A 16,550-nucleotide genomic window follows, 5' to 3' on the forward strand; every position below is an offset into this window, starting at 1 on the left:
TTCTTGTGGTCCCGCGTAACCTAGTCGCTAACGCTCTCGCCTTCGGTACGAGCGGTCCCGAGTTTGAATCCCGGTGGAGGCATTCGATGGAAAAAGTTTGAATTTTTTTTTTCAGGCTAGCCATTCTGAATGAGGTACTCCAGAGTTTTTCTCATTCACACCAGGCAAATGCCGGCGTGGTACCTAACTTATAGATCCCAGGCCGCTTCCTTCCTTCCCTTTCCCGGATAGTATGCTCACCGAGGAACGTCATCCCTCAAACGTGAGGGCTAAAATGGGCATAGATGCAGAAAGCCCAGAAATCTAAAATCCTAAATTTCTCCTTCTTCAGTAAATTATTTTGAGGTACAAAGTCAAAACAATTCACTTACACATAGGTATATAGATTAAACGTAATTAAAAATGCATCATAAATAATACAAATCTTTTGAATGGAAAAAGATGGAAGTTTAATAAATGGAAATAGGAAATAGATATAATTATTCCATAAATAAAATAAACACAAAAAATAATTGGCAGATTCATGAAGATATGTGTCTGTAATACACTGGAAACAGTGAGTCATTACAAAAATAAATAACTAATGTGGTTACCCCATATCAGGACACAAAAATAACTTATTCTATTTATTTTTTACAACGTACCACGGTTACTTGCGACAACTACGTAAGATCTGCATAGGAAAATAATTTAAGCCTTTCGCTCTGACGAAAATTGAACGCTAGAGAACATATAAATATAGCCTAAAAACACACAGTGGAGGAACGTTATAGGTGAGTCATTAATCATCCCGTAATTTGTTGAATATACAGGATCTACCGTTCAGTGAGTGGATTTACACCGTGGAGTCACTTCTAAACAGAATCCAGGCCACAGGCGATGTTACTCAGTATTAGGTAAGTTTTATGGGCTAGTGACTAATCTTCTGTCTGTGTTCAGTTTGAGTTTTTAATGTCAGTTAAACAAATAAAAGGTGTATAGGGTTTCAGGTTGACGGCGACAAAAAAACCTTTCAACAGAAAATCTCCCAGCTGCCCAGTTTGCATGACCATTTTTTTTTTTTTTAATTCTTGTATCCATGCATATTTGGATGTATTTCTCGTACACATAAGGATGATAAATACCGGACCTATTATTGCATCAGCAAACGGCTGTTTCCAACATGGAATAACTGATGTTGTGGGGAGAAATAAGTATTTATAGGAAATTGAATATTCTACTATCAGGGACGTATTTAAGGGGGGGGGGGGAGTCCGGATCCCTTCCCAAATCGATCTGAACACAACAAACTCTCAAAAGAAATTAGGAAACCTGAATGATGGCCAATGAGTATTGTACAACGTCATATATAGATAATGTAACTTTACAATTGGATCTTGGTGTCTTCTCTTCCTTAGAGAGGTATTTTTCTTTCTCCAATATTTCTGGAACCGAGAGAAGGGCCTTATTTTGTATCTTTTCATTTATTACAGTGAAACGTGATTGAATGAATAGGGTATGAGTATGAAGTAGTTTCTTCGGTCGGCTTTTCTTATCGTTCTGTGATGTTTGAGTCTCCGAGACGAACAATCTTTCCACTGTCTCTTTTTACAATCCCTGCCACGGGAAGCGAGCGAGCGAGAAAGAGAGAGAGAGAGAGAGGGAGGGAGGGAGAGAGCAAAGGAAATGTTTTACTTGCTTTATATAGTGAAGATTCACATTGGATAAGTTTAACTCTTGTCTCAAACACATTTTCCCAGCTTTAGTTTTCTTATTTGTACTTCTCAATTCTTTGTATATGAATTGCTGCAGCATATAGGAGGGTTCGGCAAGACCTTTTTTCTCTCTAAGAAAAATACAACACTATCACTAATTGTAGCCTAGTGATTGTTGTACGCCTAGTATCCAAATTGAGGGATGCATGCCTCGGTGTAGCGGTTTTTCGCGGGTGTAGATCATCGCCAGGATCAATAAAAGTTCCCTCGGCCTCACTTGTCCCCGTCCATCTTTTCTCGCTTTACAGAAACAGTCAACCGACTATTAACCTCTACCATCCCCTTGCTTCCCGATGAATATTGTTCAAAGCAACAGCTCTTTCTGCCAGAGCAAAGGGCAGAAAGAAGTCTTTTGTCTTTTTGCCACTTGTTTCGGGAAGCTCATGTCTTTTTGGCAAGAGAGAGGGAGGAAGGAAGAACAGAGACTACAGGCAACCATCATTCTCACCTACTATACAGGCGCCATCAGAGGTCTTTTATTGATAGTTTTGTACATTATTGGTGTGCGTGTGTAAAAATTTTTGTTCAGAGTATTACTTGAGTTTTCATGGCTCTGCAGGCTGAACTAGCAAATCGTGTGTGTGACTGTGTGTGTTCATGATATACTGTATAAAACTTAGTAAATCATGAAGAGACATTCGAAGACAATTGACAGCTTTTTTAAGCCAGTAAATAAAGGTAATGAAAAATGAGCCGGTTTCTAATTCAGAAGTGGACATTCCATTACCTGAAGAAGAGAATAGTGACAATGTGCCTAGTGTGTCCTTCCACCGAAATGACATTGGCGTGTTAGTGAAAGAAACAAAATGTGTCAATATTTCAAGAGAAGTGCGATACGACATGTTGACAAATAATTTTAAGCTGGAAAGAACCCTCCTGTTTCCTGTGAGACTTCATGATTCTAAAAGACTTTCGTTTTAGCACCACTGGTTAGAGAGGTGGTTGGTTAACTCACTCAAAGACGGAGGACGGGGCGTTTTGTCGCTATTGTGTTCTTTTCTGTACACCAAACGTTGGTCATGCTTCACATCAAAGTGTAGGATATTTGGTGACTAAGCCATTTTACAAATGAAAGGATGCTGTTGAAGTGTTCAATGACCATCAGAAAACAGCTTATCACAAAGCTAGTGTGGTAAAATCTGACAACTTTATGGCTGTGGAGAGTGGTAATACGCAAAATGTAGCAAAAAACGAGCCGCTCTTATTCCTATTGTAGAAACTATAATCTTTTGTAGGCAGCAAGAGCTTCCTCTGAGAGGAGATCCCTTCATTTTGTCGAAGCCTTCGCAAAAGGACGGGAAATTTCGCTCACTTCTTCGTTTTCATGCTAACGCCGATGACGAATCTTTAAAGAAACATTTAACAAACGCAGGAAAAAAATACTACGTACATCCACAAATACAAAATGAAGTTTTAGAAATTTGTGGGGAGTTAATAAGAAATAAGTTGGTATCTGAAATTAATAAGTCACAGTGCTTTAGTATTATTGCAGATGAGACTACGGATATAGGGGGGACTAAACAACTTTTATTATGTGCTCGGTATGTAAATACTAGTCTCATGCTGCGTGAAGATTTTTCGGGGTTTGTTCCGATTTACATCTTACGGGAAAGGGCTTTTCAAAAGCAATAATTGAACAATGTGTGAAAATGGTCCTTGATATGAACAATCTCGTAGGCCAAGGCTATGACGGTGCAGCTTCCATGGCTTGCAAAGTGAACGGAGTACAGTCAAATGTAAGAGAAATGTATCCCAAAGCTATTTTTGTCCATTGTGCAAATCATCAATTAAATCTAGCACTTTCCTCTGCCATGAGTGTCTCCCATATTAGAAACTGCTTAGGTACCATGAAGGACATCTGTGATTTGTTCCGAAATAATTTTTCTGTGAATACGCTTAAACATTACATATAAGAATTAATACCAGAAAGCAAGAAAACTACATTAGTCGGGTTGTGTGACACAAGATTTGTTGAGCGCCATCATGCCGTCATAGTTTTTGTCGAACTATTTCAGCCAATTGTTGCTAGCTTACAATCTATTGCTGCAAGTGAGAAAATAATATCCCACACCGCACAGCAATTATTGTCAGTTATGGAGAAAAGTTCCTTTTTGATCTCCCTGTTAACATGCGAAAAATTATTTACTTTAACAGTTCGTCTTTCAAGTTATCTCTAAACATGATTTAAGTTCAGCAATGGAATATACCCAAGACATCTTAAAACAACTACAAAATTTAAGAACCGAGAATTTTCAAGCGGCATTCAGCGATATCTTTCAACAAGCATCCCGCATCATGAAAAATCTTTTCGACAGTGAAATAAAAATTCCACGTTTAGCAAGTAAGCAAACCAAGCGACAGAATTATCCGTGAGAAACGCCGAAGCAATACTGCAAAAGAGCTGTTTTCATATCTTGTATTGATGACTTAATTTCCAATCTTACATCACGTTTTGAACAGAATAAGGATACGTTGGCTGCTTTCAAGGTTTTACTGCCCAAAATATTTAAAATCAACTGCAGGTGATATAGTTATTAAAAAAAAAAAAAAAAAAAAAAAAAAAAAAAAAAAAAAAAAAAAAAAAAAAAAAAAACGTATACGTTGCAAGGTACGTCTTGCGACCTTGCTGATATTATATTCAAATATAACTGATATAATTTAAATATTGCTCTATTTAATAATTGTGTTTATTTATAAGTTAGAAATCCAGGCCTGGAGTATATTAATTTATTGGTATATATATCTATTCATTTATTTTATTATTATTAGTGTAAGGAAATATTTAATCAATTTATGTTGTATATTTATGTATATATATATTAGAGCATCATCCCCTATTACTTAAGAATTAACCATATTATTATTCACAGTTTAGCTAGTTCTATCGTTGCTTTTTTCCATGCTAACTTTTTCTCTTAGAAGCCTGTCGAGGAGGCTAGCTGCTAAATCCATTGTATTTCAGTCTCCCTTACTGGGAATTTTCCATTCTAGAAGTTGGCGCTAAAAAACTTTCTAAAGAATTTTTGTTGCTATTTTTTTTAGCAGGTCAAAACGTATAAAAAGGCTGCCTCCCCTATCTTCGTCGCTGTGCAATTTGAGGATTCCTGAATGTAGGATCTTGGCCAGCCAGTCCGCTGCACTGGAAGTGAATAGTGCAGTTTGGAGAGAGTCCCCTCTAGTTAGAGACTGTATGTAGAGAGAATAGTGATTCTACTACATTACAGATGCCCGCTTAAGCAATTGAGCTTTGGCCGTTTAGATAGGATATTCAAATGATAGGGATTTAGGAAATAAGTTGTTATTTTTAGAGGCTTAATCCTACGCCTATAACAGAGGCTATTGGATTACTATTGCTTGTTTAGAATGGGAGTATATAAGCTTCCTAAGGGTCTATGGCGGAGGTGAGTGACGCACGTATAGACTCGAGGTTTTGGTTCCGTCCTAGTGGTGGAGGAACATTTATTTTGAAATCCAAATGCGTTTGGGTTCGATCCCTGCTTATGTAATTATAGCATATTTAGGTGCTGTAAGAGATTAGAGATTTCTCACTGCAACTTTCATTTAAGAGAGTGTTAGAGTGAGTATTTAACCAAATTCCTTTATTTCCTTGAGTGTAAGGAAATTTAGAGCCGTGAGTAAAGGCTGACAATCCTATCCCTAATACCAAACCTATCCTATAAAATTATTTGCTTAAGCTAGATAGAATCCCTTTGTGGACTTAACTTGGAGTCCCAGAGACAGATTTAGGCCAGACAGTGACCTTTGAGTCAAGGTCCCGTCTTTAAAAGCAAGGAGTACGGTCCAGAAGTAACTGAATTCTGTAAACCGTATTTCCACAGGTCCCTGCTATAATAGAGAGTAATTTGATTAATAAGGAAATTAGGATTTCTAGAGTTTAGATTAAAATACTTCCTTTCTCCATTAGTTATTGGGGAAGGGTAAGAAGGAAGATAGAGTGCATATAGGGCGGAGTGGCGTCCTGAGTTAAACTTAGTAACCTACCTTTAAATTAGAGTATTCTATTTGTAAATAAACGAATAATCTCCTATTTAATTTCTCGAAATTTCATTTAATATTCTTTGATTTGAGCCTAATACCCTAGACATTACGAGCAGATACTATTGTAAGGACGTAGATAGGAATTTTTGAATATTTAGAAATTAATTAGCTGTTATCGCTAATTATACGGAATTGATATTCATACTTGGAAGATTATTAGCCTAAGAGAATAGGAGGACAAAAAAAAACTTTTTTTTTTTCTTCCAAAAGTGGGGAATTCTCGTCCGGCATAGAAATTAAATGAAACCGAGAAACAGACGTAGGAGGAAAATGGAGAACGTAATTGAATTAGACTTGTTAAAATCCGCTTTAGGGATAGATTCGGATGTTGATCTAGGAATAGACCAAATAGTAGAGGAAATACGTAAGCTTAGAGAGGGGAATCAAGAAAATAATGAGCACAGAAATTGTAAATGTAGTAATTTGGATGAAATAAAACTACCGTTACCTAAGTTCTCAGGACAAGTATCGGAGAATCCATTCGATTTCCTCGATGAGTTGACAGATTTTGCCAAGAGCAAAAATATGACAATGAATGAATTGCTAGAGAAAGTTATTCCAAATGCCTTAGTTTCTGACGCCCGTAAATGGTTTAATTTCAAGTCGAAATTTACAGATTTTACTGCATTCAGGCATAGTCTACTGCAGGAATATTTTAGCTTTAATTATGAAAGCGAAATAGAAGCTCAATTGGCGACACGAATTCAGAGACCGGACGAATCGTTCTCAAGATTTATTAGAGAAATGGCATTGCTTTTCTCTCGTATGAAAAATTTAGTCGAGGAGATAGAACAGATAGCCAAGATTGTAAGTAAAGCACACCCTAAGTATAAACAATTTCTTCATGATAGGAAATTTGCTAACTTAAGGGAGTTGGAAGAATACGCCTTGAAAATTCAAGCGTATTTATTAGAAGATTATAACTATGCTAAGCAGCATAGCGCAGGGAAGGAAGAAAGTATCCAATTGGCTGCAGTGAGTAGTAGAGAGATAGGCACTGAGTCAGTCCCCCCGATTAGGCCGCAAGCATTAAATCCAGCATATTTTAGCAGGCAAACAAATGAAAAGAGAGAAAGTAAAAAAGAGGGACCAAGTAAGGCTGAAATTAAATGTCATGCGTGTAGAGGTTTTGGGCACAAAAGCTATGTTTGCCCCAGCAAGAAAAAGGTTGGGAGAACCACGGGAAAAGGGAAAATATTGCAACTACGGTCACTAGATTTCCTAGAAAACTTGCTATAGGGAAAAATGCACCTCCTTATCTGTTTGGGAAATTTTACGGACAGATTAAAGACTGTTACTTGGACAGTGGATCATTTATTTCATTAATTGATATTAAGACCGCGAAAAAATGGATTGAGAAAGGAGCGAAGTCGGAAAAAGTAAATGAAAAGATTTTGTTAGCTACAGGTGAAGCTAGCTGTAGTCTTGTGGTTATGCCAACTTTTTTCATAAAAAGGAGGAAATTTACGCATAAATTCTATGCTCTTTCTCACGCTTCTATTGAATTAGTGCTTGGTGCTGATTTTCTATCAGAAGCAAAGATAGATCTTCACCTTGCGAAAAATTCATGGTGCTTTAGCGATGAGTCGTTTCTTACGAGATTCGTAATTCCAGAGGATCGAGAGAGAACTTCAAAAAGTTTGTCAACATCAATGAGGGATAACGGCACTCTTTGTAAAGAGGGAAACGATGGTGCGTCAGGAAAAAGAAAGAATTCTTTTTTATTGCATCGAAAGCAAAAAAGGAATCTCAAGGGTGGAGAACAGAGCCACTAATAAAAGCGACAATATTAAATAGAGAGGTATTCTTGTTTTGCGACTCTGGCAGCCTACTGAGCTTTGTTGACGAAAACGAAGCAAATTTGTGGAGAGAGAGAGGGGCGAAGTTTAAGAAAGATCCATTGTATTTAAGTCTAGCGAGTGGGTCAACGACTTCCTTAGAGAGTGTGCTCGTAGAAGTTGAATTTTACGGCCATAAAATTAGGCAACGGTTCCACGTGGTATCTTCCCTTCTGAAACCCATAATTGCAGGAAGAGATTGCCTGGCAAGGGCAAAGATTGTTTTGTGTACATCGCTCCGAGGATGGTGTATTGAGAACGGAGGGATGGCGGTATGCGAGTATGACAAACCTCATAAAAGTAGAGGGGAGGGAAATGTCCCTTGTGCGGCCATTGAGAATGCCCCCAGCCAACTTACAGAAAAGATGTTAAACAATGTTAGTTTAGACCCACAGAGAAAAAATAAAATGAGAAATATATTTGGAAAAATATAAGAACGTTTTTTCAGACAAACCAGGTGTTACACATTTAATGAAACATCATATAAATATTAAAAACCCCAAACCCTTTTCCTGTCGGCTTAGACCTATGTCTATAGAGAAAAGGCAGATTATGGAGAAAGTGTTAGATCAAATGGAAAAAGATAGAATTATTAAAAAGGCAAGTACTCCGTACGTAAGCTGCCCGATTTTGCATAAGAAAAAGGATGGTAGTTTCAAGGTCATATTAGACAGTCGAAAAGTTAACGAACTAACAGAGAAGGAAAAAGTGGGTTTGCCAAGTATAATGGAAGCCCTAACTCACTTAGCAAAGATGAATTTCTATGCATGTTTTGATTTATCATATGCTTTCGCTCAGATTGAATTAGATGAAGAAAGTCAACCGTATACAGGTTTTATAACTCATTTGGGCACGTATCAGTTCATTAGAGGAGTTTATGGATTATGTAATTACCCATTTGCTTTAGCCAGGTTAATGCAAATGGTTTTAAAGGAACTATATTATACTAAGGTCATCTCATTCTATGATGATATAGTGGTGGGCGGTCAAACACCTGATGAGTTAATTGAAACTCTTGAAGAAACGTTGAAGAGAATTAGCGATGCAGGACTTACCCTTAACCCGGATAAAGCAGTTCTTTTTACGCAGAAAATAGAATTTCTGGGATATACTATTACTCCCGGTAGAATAACATGCACTCCGGAGAAATTAAAGATGGCGCAGCAAATCGCTAGGCCGAAGAATGTAAAACAGCTTCAAGCGATCTTGTGATTTTTCCAGTTTTTTCACTTTCGGATACCAAATATGGCTATGATAGTTTCACCGCTTACAGATTTGTTGAAGCGAGATGCAAAATTTAAATGGGAAGAGAAGCACGAGAAAGCGTTATTGAAACTAAAGGAGGAATTAGCCAAAGATCCTGAATTACTTCTACCAAGTTAGATGATCCGTTCTACTTATATGTGGACGGAAGCTCGGTGGCTACTGGGTACACCCTCTGCCAAAAGGATGATAAGAGCCGTTTAGCAGTAGTAGCGTATGGATCTAGAAAGTTATCTCCCACTCAGAGTAAATATAGTTCTACGTATCTAGAGCTTTTATCCATTGTTATTGCACTTGAGAAGTTCGAATTATATTTAATTCATGCTCCTGTCATTTATGTATATACAGATCATAGACCGATTTTATCACTGATAAAATCTATGAAAGTACCAGCGCTTGTACAGAGGTGGTTAACAAGAATAATGAGATTTCCAGTTGTGCTGAGATTTCAGCAAGAGAAGACAAATCCAGTAGATTTTCTGTCTCGTCTCGAAAACTCGCACACTGAAGGTCCAGAGTTTGAGGGGAGCAACGAGGCTAATGAATTATTACCGTTAGAAGCTGAAAACGATTCTGGTTTTCTAAAGATAGAGACAAGCGAAGGAAAAGTAGTAGACGTTCAGGAGCTACCAACGTCTGAGGTTTTACTCATTGATTATAATAGTTTTAGGGAAGTAAAACTATTAAAGAAACAAATGAAGGAAAAGAAGAGAAGAAAGAACTTAATCGTGAGCAAAGTTAGAAAATTTTCTCTAGAAGAAAAGAGAGAAATGCTATCAGAATTACCTTACTGCATGTTAGTAGAAGAAGAGGAAGAAAATAATTATGCAGACTTCTCGCAAATCAGAGATTTAGATAAACTTAGAGAAAATCAAAATGGAGATTCTTTTATTTCGAAATTCATTGCTTTTTTAAAAGGAGATAAGGTGTCAGTTTCTAGTAAGCGGAGTCAAAAATTTAAGAGACTGAAGAGAAATTGTTTCATAGACGAGAATGGAATTCTGAAAAGAAGATTGAGAGTAAATGATGAAGTTAGGGATGTGGTTTGGATCCCAAACTCATTGAGAGCAACTCTCTGTGTGATGGCTCATATAATTAAAGAATCAGGTCAGTCTTCGTGGATAGAAACGCTAAGAAAGTTGCGGGAAGCTTACTTCTGGCCAAGTATGCGTGACGATGTACGAAATTTTTGCAAAGCTTGTGTTCCCTGTAGTTTATACAAGGAAAATACTAATACTAAGTATGGGTTCATGGAATCTTCATTAGCTGTCAGGCCTAACCAGATCTTGTATGTCGATAATTTTGGATCCTTAGTGCCAAGTAAAATAGGAGGATATAGATATGGATTAGTCCTTGTTGATGGATTTTCAAGATTGGTAAAGATTTATCCTGTCAGAAGACTTACTGCAAAGACAATGGTAGACTGTCTTTTAACTTTTTTCTCGGAGTTTGGACCTTATTCTCAGATATCTAGTGACAATCACTCAATATTTTCAGGAAAATTGTGGAGAGAAACAATGAGTCTGCTTAAGACAAGATGTCATTTTATTAGCGCTTATAGGCCAAAGGGAAATAAAAGCGAAAAAATGATAAAAGATGTAAAGACAATACTCGGCATGTATGCTAACAAGCATGAAAATTGGGCGAGAGATATTAAACTTATTGAATTTGCAATAAATTCCAGAGTTTGTTCGGCTACGGGATACAGCCCAGCATTTCTATTCTTTGGAAGGTCTTTTAAACACCCGTTATATGAATCCCAAGAAGAGAAAGAAGAAGTTCAAGAGGAGCCAGATTATTGTAAATATGTTCGGGAAATCCAACTGAGAATGGAGACTGCTTACAAACGCGCGAATGAGGTACAGAGACGAAAACATGCTGACAGAAAACAAATTTATAATAGAGGTCGACGACCAAATCCATTCAAACCCGGTCAGATGGTATGGTGGAGGATAATACGGCTTTCTTCCCCCACTAATAAAGTGAGTGCAGGCCTCTTACCGAGATACAGCGGTCCTTGGAAGATCGAAAAGCAGTTAGCTGCAAATACTTATATAATTCGGAATCAAGACAGTGGTAGAACAGTCAAGACAAACGCTGATATGATCAAACCTGTTTTTATGGCCCCAGAATTTTGTAAGAAGGTCCGTGAACTACAGCTAGAGTTTGCCAAATCGCTATTTCCAGACGAAAGAGAAAGTAAAGTTGGGGGGAAAATAAAACATCCCACAGACGTAGTAATTTAAGCTTAAAAAAAAAAAAAAAAAAAAAAAAATTCTTTGTGCTGTTATTTTTTTCTTTCTTAGAGAAATTTAGCTAGTTTAGGGAACAAGCCTGGCCAAGATCACAGTTTCTCGTCTCGTCGTTTGCTGTAAACATCGTTGTTTGTAGTATAAAAGCTTTGATAAAATGTCGAACGGATTTAAGAAACCTACACGTAGTGTGTACGTTGCTGCTCGTCCTAAAGCAGATGCAAGTTTTGAACTTGAATTATTGTGTCACGTAGATGCTTCACGAAACAATAAGCGTCGTATGCGTTTTTCACAGTTAAATAACAGTAATATTAAGAAAGTTCGAGTAAATGACCCAGGTTATACTCTGAAGGACATTAGAGCACTTCAATATCAAGAATCGTTGCAAAAGTTTAATAAGCAGTTGTTCACGAAAGAGGACTCCAACCTTGGTGGACCGAGTTCGAAAGATTCTTCCAGTAATCCAGATGCTATTGTCGAGGATGGTTGTTTCTTGGATCTAATCACTGATGGTGAGGGATTAGATAACCTTCCCTTAACACCAGGTAAGGACTTAGATTTATCAGGTACTGTGAACGGAGTCGAGACGGCAAAAAGGAAGTTGGACTTCTAGTGAACAGAAATCTGCAAGTCGGTAGTGCAGATAAACAGAAAAAATCAGTGGAAGTGAGTGAACAAGTGAAGTGAACAAATACTGAATTAAATTGGAAATTATTAATTTTTTTGCTTATGTTTTTTTTTTAAAAAAAAAAAAAGACGGTCACGAGACTAAGAACTGAAGGGAAATTCTCCCTAAAAATTTTAAGTCGTTACGAAATTAAATGAAAAATTTGTTTGTTTTTGTTTTTTGTGATTGTGATAGTGTTGTGATGAAAAATTTTTGAAATATAAGACTGCTCCGGACTATAAACTGAATACTCAAAGTAACAAGTGAGAATAATATTCTTTTTTTTTTTTTTTTTTTTTTTTTTTTTTATGGGGTTATATGCAAGTTACGTCTTGCGACCTTGCTGATATTATATTCAAATATAACTGATATAATTTAAATATTGCTCTATTTAATAATTGTGTTTATTTATAAGTTAGAAATCCAGGCCTGGAGTATATTAATTTATTGGTATATATATCTATTCATTTATTTTATTATTATTAGTGTAAGGAAATATTTAATCAATTTATGTTGTATATTTATGTATATATATATTAGAGCATCATCCCCTATTACTTAAGAATTAACCATATTATTATTCACAGTTTAGCTAGTTCTATCGTTGCTTTTTTCCATGCTAACTTTTTCTCTTAGAAGCCTGTCGAGGAGGCTAGCTGCTAAATCCATTGTATTTCAGTCTCCCTTACTGGGAATTTTCCATTCTAGAAGTTGGCGCTAAAAAACTTTCTAAAGAATTTTTGTTGCTATTTTTTTTAGCAGGTCAAAACGTATAAAAAGGCTGCCTCCCCTATCTTCGTCGCTGTGCAATTTGAGGATTCCTGAATGTAGGATCTTGGCCAGCCAGTCCGCTGCACTGGATTTGATTGATTGATTGATTTTGAGTTTTACGTCCCGTTCAGCAGCGAGGCTATATGAGACGTGGACCTACTGATTAACGTGGAATCCGAACCACATGAGCTCCCGCCGGGAATCGAACCCGCTGCACTGGAAGTGAATAGTGCAGTTTGGAGAGAGTCCCCTCTAGTTAGAGACTGTATGTAGAGAGAATAGTGATTCTACTACATTACAGATGCCCGCTTAAGCAATTGAGCTTTGGCCGTTTAGATAGGATATTCAAATGATAGGGATTTAGGAAATAAGTTGTTATTTTTAGAGGCTTAATCCTACGCCTATAACAGAGGCTATTGGATTACTATTGCTTGTTTAGAATGGGAGTATATAAGCTTCCTAAGGGTCTAAGGCGGAGGTGAGTGACGCACGTATAGACTCGAGGTTTTGGTTCCGTCCTAGTGGTGGAGGAACATTTATTTTGAAATCCAAATGCGTTTGGGTTCGATCCCTGCTTATGTAATTATAGCATATTTAGGTGCTGTAAGAGATTAGAGATTTCTCACTGCAACTTTCATTTAAGAGAGTGTTAGAGTGAGTATTTAACCAAATTCCTTTATTTCCTTGAGTGTAAGGAAATTTAGAGCCGTGAGTAAAGGCTGACAATCCTATCCCTAATACCAAACCTATCCTATAAAATTATTTGCTTAAGCTAGATAGAATCCCTTTGTGGACTTAACTTGGAGTCCCAGAGACAGATTTAGGCCAGACAGTGACCTTTGAGTCAAGGTCCCGTCTTTAAAAGCAAGGAGTACGGTCCAGAAGTAACTGAATTCTGTAAACCGTATTTCCACAGGTCCCTGCTATAATAGAGAGTAATTTGATTAATAAGGAAATTAGGATTTCTAGAGTTTAGATTAAAATACTTCCTTTCTCCATTAGTTATTGGGGAAGGGTAAGAAGGAAGATAGAGTGCATATAGGGCGGAGTGGCGTCCTGAGTTAAACTTAGTAACCTACCTTTAAATTAGAGTATTCTATTTGTAAATAAACGAATAATCTCCTATTTAATTTCTCGAAATTTCATTTAATATTCTTTGATTTGAGCCTAATACCCTAGACATTACGAGCAGATACTATTGTAAGGACGTAGATAGGAATTTTTGAATATTTAGAAATTAATTAGCTGTTATCGCTAATTATACGGAATTGATATTCATACTTGGAAGATTATTAGCCTAAGAGAATAGGACGACAAAAAAAAATTTTTTTTTTCTTCCAACGTACGTGAAATATAAGTGAAACGCAAATAATGGCAGACTACATATTGTGGTCAGAAACGGAAGTGTGTTGAAAAGGACGTCATTCCCCAGGATGCTGTTTCAGCTTTAGCTTCATGTCCTGTTGACTTGCATCCAGCAATCCACGAACTTTTGAAAGTTTTGGCCACCTTACCTCTTTCTACAGCCAGTGCGGAGAGATAGTTTTCTACCCTGAAACGCCTTAAAACTTGTTTGAGAGAACCAGACTGGGAACGAGCGATTAACAAATCTTGCAATGTTATCGGTTCATTGGGACCAAGATATTGATCCGGAAGAAGTTATAAATATAATGGCCAAACATAGCAGACGATTAAATTTAATACTCTAGTGTCAGTGTGTCGATAATTGTAAATAGTGTACATAAACTTAATTGCTAAGTGGAAAAAAGAAGTAACAGTATTTAACTTCTATTAAAAAATAAATAAATAATAAAAAAAAAAAATTGAAGACCTGCATAATAGAAATTATGGAAGACTTCATGGTAAGTTAGATACGTTTCAGACTTTTTAAAAATTTGTTACTTTGGATATTTATTTATGTTTTTCTATAAACTTATAACAGACACTGTGTGTGTGTGTGTACTGTGTGGACCCTCCCCCCGAAAAAAAAAATCCTGGATACGTGCCTTTCTACAATACAGCCACAGTTATGAAATAATCCCCATTATACAAGAATGTGACTTTCAATGCAATATTCCAAGCATGTACACTCATGTCCAAAATTACTGTCGCATGTCTATAAATATGTTGTTGTAATAATACGATTTGATAATGAATTCCCCCGGTATTCCTTACGTTCGGCAAAGACATGTATGTGGCAAATTTCATATCTAAAGAGCAGTAAATAGGAACAATAAAATGAAAATAAAACTTCCTTATAAATTTAGCAACATTTTATTTTATTCATTCTAATTTTCGAATTTATAGTTCTTTTCCTATCAAATTTAGCACAAATATACATTTCCCGATTATACACATAGTATCGCTATTAAAAGTACCCTGCAAAATCATTATCAAATTATATCCTTACAAGAAGACAGATATAGATATGTGATAATCATTTTGGACATGATTGTACCTACTCCAAGGTCCTTAAATTATGGATTAGACAGCCAAAACCAAATGTTTATGCTATGAAAAGCATGTGAAGGAATGGAATAGAACGTCATATGTGGGTAAAGTATTACTCTACTCACTGTTTGGGTGTATAGATTACAAGACCACAGAAATGAATCATTGCAGTTTTAAGAGGCATCAAATAAATACTGTCATTATTTATCAATGCTTTCACCTGAATATTCCTGGCGTGAGAAGCGTGAAAAATCTTAAAACGTATATGAAATTAAGTACAGTTAACAGTGTACTTGAATTACAGGGTGTCTACTGAGTTTCATTTTCAAAATTACAGTATATTTCCAGTATATTCAGTATAACTATCAGCAAAATTGCTGTACATAATACAATGATTTTTTTTTCAAGTTCTTTAGGAATAATCACACTCTTGATGATTTCAGGTTTGTAATTATTTTACCATCAAAAGAATATCTTATTTTTAATAAATTTAGTTAACCTTGATTTTTTTGAAATACAATGATTTTTTTAACATTTTTTAAAGGCCCTCCCAACTCCCCTCACAGCCCTCCACTCCATCCATCGCTTTAAATGTCTAATTACAAAATGTGTACAACTCTTGTCTTGTCTTCATCACCATTAACGGTGTTTTTTAAAAGGAGCATCAGCTTTTAAAGCCAACTATGCTAAAAATACGTGTAAATTGAATTACTTGTACAAGAATTGAATTATTTTGTTAAAAACTGTAAAGAATTTTACAAATGGCGAATGACGCCATTTGCATTTTTTGGTCGACTTTCAAGTCGCATTACCTGTCATATATAGTAGGAAATAAATAGAAAAATTGTAATTGTGTAAGTTTAGGAATAGGAGAAATAATTTGTCACAGTTAGGTAAAGAAATGTACTGTATAGTCACAATCGTGGTGGAGTTCCAACGGGAAGAAGAGGGGAGGTTACCCTTGGAAAAATTTACAATCTCAATGGATACAAAATTGTTTCTAACACTATTAAAACAATTACAAAAAAGTATTGTTACAAATTACCAGTTTCATGATTTTTCCAGTATGTGATCAAAATTGCAGTATATTTCCAGTATTTCCAGTATCAAAATTAAATTCCAGTATAATTCAAGTATTTCCAGTATTTCCAGTATCAGCAGACACCCTGAATTACCACTTAATAGTAAACAAATTGAAAGTTTCAGGACAGCAGATATACAGGGTTCTTACAAACTAATTTTCGTCTTTTCCCCTAATTTTTCCTTGATTTTCAAGTGCCAGACCAACCATTTTCCGTGACCCGCGGCATTTAATAAGTTCCATTATGTAGGAATGGCTTGAAGAGCTAAATAAAGGGTTAGTTAATAATAGTGGATACGCAAACATGTAAATTAACTAAAGATTGCTATTTGAACTACTGAATAAATTTTATAAAATATTTTTATCAATGGGCACTTCATAAGAAACATCAATGGAATACCTGAAAGAAAACTT

General features: G+C 36.1%; 1 protein-coding gene across 3 annotated transcripts in view; it reads right to left on the reverse strand.

Moving 5' to 3' along the window:
* Window positions 1-16,550, reverse strand: part of LOC145666405 (uncharacterized) — an 86,789-nt gene that overhangs the window by 25,552 nt on the left and 44,687 nt on the right. The window lies entirely within an intron of this gene.

Source organism: Thermobia domestica, chromosome 12 (assembly GCF_964235325.1).
Source record: "Thermobia domestica chromosome 12, izTheDome1.hap1.1, whole genome shotgun sequence".
NCBI lineage: Eukaryota > Metazoa > Arthropoda > Insecta > Zygentoma > Lepismatidae > Thermobia > Thermobia domestica.